Source organism: Schistocerca cancellata, chromosome 8 (assembly GCF_023864275.1).
Source record: "Schistocerca cancellata isolate TAMUIC-IGC-003103 chromosome 8, iqSchCanc2.1, whole genome shotgun sequence".
Lineage (NCBI taxonomy): Eukaryota > Metazoa > Arthropoda > Insecta > Orthoptera > Acrididae > Schistocerca > Schistocerca cancellata.
Window position 1 is genome coordinate 552,532,263 of NC_064633.1, and position 3,907 is coordinate 552,536,169.

Below are 3,907 nucleotides of genomic sequence, written 5' to 3' on the forward strand. Positions count from 1 at the left end.
TGATTTTGGGGAGAACGTTATTTCAGTCGTGCTAGAATCGTAAACGATGGCTTGTTTTGACAAGAATTTATTGTCCAATAGAGTCGCAACGATTCAATATGAAATTACTGGTTTCGGCCTTCACTGACCATATTTAGAACGTAAGATAGATGCCATGGTCCACCTCCACCACTGCGAAACGCGTACTGTCAATCAATGGTAACGTTGTTTCTACGGTAATGTGAGTGAACTTTAAAGCAGAATGATGATCCGAATTTGGCCAGTGGCGGCCGAAACCAGTAATTTTGTACTGAAACAGTTTTGATTGTGCCTGTCCGTGTCACCCACGTTAATCCCGTGGGTCTCCCATTCTACATCTGTTATGACATCGTAATCAGGAAAATTAACCGTAACATATTACAAGCTTTTCTGAAACGTTGTGACACTGCAACTCCTGAGGGATTTCATAAAAGCACCCGTTTACATTGTTTGACCCACATTTGATACATAACCACACCCAAATTATTTCGTACTGGATAACAGTAAGAACATCTTCAGTAGATGCTGTCAGGTTATTAGGGCAATAAATCCACTTCCACAGTTGGCATCTATTCCAGTAATCGATAGCACGATAGATTCGTTAATAAAAGCAAAAAAGTAAAATGCGATGGAAATTAAAAGTATTTATCCCACTCATACATATAATTAACATCAACCTAAATAACAGGTTTACTCTGTTAAGAGAGGAAAAGTTGTGAATAGGTTTGCAGAAATTAATAGATAAATCACTATCTAGAAACAAATAACGTTTTTTCGCGAAAAAGCAGCAATTCTAATAATTGACGATTTAGGCATAAACTTTGTGACAGAGTAAAGGTTAAAGCTATTAGATTTCAGATGACATTATACAGAAAACAATCTGTTTCATATAATCAGACATCCGCAAAAAAAAAAAAAAAAAAAAAAAAAAAAATGTTTTCAGTGAAGGTACGTGCACCCGTAAAATTAAAGTGAAATTTTGTGACTATGAAGATACTTCGAGTACAATTTTTTTTCTAAATAATTTACCTTCAAGAGTAAACAGACTCGTCGATGAGAGACCAACACCGTAAGATGACTGTGTGAAACAGAAAGAACAATAACACTGTTCAGTATGGTATCCTTAAAGTACTTGAGTTTGAAGATTTACTGCGGTCGCTCATCGCTTCTTAAACACATAAATTCTTGGAACATTTCTTCGTCGTTATGGAATGGTCTCACTGTACCTAAATCACTTAAAACTTCGTTCCCTTACTGTAGTTATCTGAACAAACATAGATTAAAATTTATGAGGGTTTGAAAGTTTCAGTTCATCTGCCAACAAACGTTAATAAAATTTGTACCAAAACAACCAGATTGTGTTCACAGGTGATTGTAAGGGAAGCGGTTTTAGTGGTAAACAGTGGGCGAGTTGACGACAGTGAGAGTGTAAGTATATTTATCTGTTTGTTAGACATGGCAAGATGTACAGTGAATCACAAGCAGGCAACCTTAGTTTCTCTTTGTAGTTAAACCTGTACTGTGAATAGAAAATTATTTCTCTAAACTAAAAATAAATCGTCAGTTAAAAATATTTAATTTCACTCTACCAGTTTCAACAGACTAATTTGTCATCTTCAGAAGGTTACAATAGGCTAAAAACACAGGTAAGCCAAAGTCAAAAAAGGTTAAATACGTCCTAAAAAGAATAAGTAAAATATAGAGAAAGTTTGTTGAAATTAAACATACAGTAGTATAAGTATGAAAAGATAGTTCAAAACTAATGTACAATAGTTGAGCACAAGAAAAATCACAAACCTTCGTTGCGGAACAGTAAACTGTGACGCATCGCAAGAAGTGCATAGCTCGAGCGCGTGCTCAAAGTAATGTCTCCGTTCCTTTTATGCGGAAACTCTTAACGTTTTTTAAACAAAAAATTTATTTGCATTCCAAAACCTTATTCTTCACGCCTACAAATTTATTCCTCAAGATTGTCGCCCTGACAATGACTACATTTCTCCCACCGACGACGACCAGTTTGTTGATATCGTCAATGTAGAATGCTTGACATTGTTGACGGAGCCAGAAGGTCATCACTGACTACATCGCTTCGTCACTATCAAACTCATCGAAGGTGTTCTTTAAGCTTTGGAAACAGATAAAAACCGGGTGTCGGAACAGTATAGAGAATGATCGACGACAGTGTACCCAAGGCGTCGGATTGTTGCAGCTGTCACAACGCTAGTGTGTGGTCTAACATTGTCATGCTGGAGGACGGGGTTCTCCATGTGTAAACGAACTATTCGAATTCGTGCCTCCGGTATTTCAGCTGTTCCTCACGCACCGAAATAGTAAAGTTACACAGCCCCAAGTTACACGCTACAAATCGGAGTCCTCTAGTGGCAGAGGATCACAATTTGCATCAGCGAAGGGGGAAAGTCGGCCGAGTGATATGCATATCATGGAATACCTCAACCAATATTGAGGACACAATCAAAAACTCCGAGGCATTCCTTTTGAGCACGCCTTCGTAAATGCAGTGTAGAGCGACCAACCGACTGCTAATTTAAAATTAACTGATCAAGCTTCTGCAGAAAGTAAGAGCACTCGCATTAATAGAATCATAAAATTATATATAGTGTTTACCTTAAGCGTATAAAAAGACAGTCATACATTATATCAAATGCTTAACAACAAATCACAACAAACATAAAATCAAATATAAACGGAGCTAACTGAAAGACAAGTAAAGAAGTCTAATTTATTAACAGCTGACCGTGGTGTCAACGACCGAAGTAGTAGCGGCAATTCATTGGAGTTTTCAGTGTCTTTGAAACCAGCATGGCATGAAAGTGTGCGACAGGCCTCAACTCACGTTTACGAGCTCACATCGTATACAGAACGTGACCTATTTTGATTAAAGCCTAACTTAACTAAAACAAAAAGTCGTTATAACACACGTTACATATAGGAATTTTAGGAAGCTAGCATGTGACATTTGAACGCTTTGACTCAATTGTGGACCTACGCAATAAAATGAAATCTCAGTTAGCAGCATAAAAGGTCCAAGACACAATAAAAGCCACTAGTGCACATTGAACCGATGCAATAAAAAATGATCAGAAGTAGTCACTTGAAAGTATGTACACAAGCCACTCGCTAATTTGCTATCTGTTGTTAAAGCAGTTCGACACAGAATAGGTTAATTTGCATCATCACAAGACATGCTACACATTCAAAGTAGAGTCTCTTCTTCAGTGCAAGCTAGTCATTGAACATGTCCTTAGAACCAAGGTTGCAATTTTTGATGCATTTCAAGCTCTTCTAAGGGATTCATTTGGTAACCCTTGTCAACTGTATACAAAATTCATATGTAAAGTAAAGATGTCGGTGGAAGTGTGTGCTTCTCGATTTTGAGGTGTTCTCCGGAAGTTGACTTCTATGAATTTTTGCCGTCTTTGTTGAGCAAATGCTTACGAAACCTCATCTTGATTACTCTCCCTGTCTGTCCTAAATAAAAACTCTGGTATACATTGCACTGAATTTTAAATCCCTCATATTTGAGAAATTTGTCAGTTTTGTGCCTCTCATTATGTATAAAAAGCTGCTTAGTGACCTTGACGTCTAAGTTTCTAAGGAACTTAGCACTACGATGCGAAATGTCACCTAGGAGAGGAATTGCAAAATGTTCATTTACAGTAAAGGCATTTTAAATGAGTAAAGAGGAATTACTGTTCTGATTAGTTTTCTGACAACACTAGCCTGATACCCGTATTTACTTGAGATTATTAAATTCGGCAACAGTAATAGAAGAAGTTAGAAGAACCTCACACTTACTGTTGTCCGCAGCTCGTGGTCGTGCGGTAGCGTTCTCGCTTCCCACGCCCGGGTTCCCGGGTTCGATTCCCCG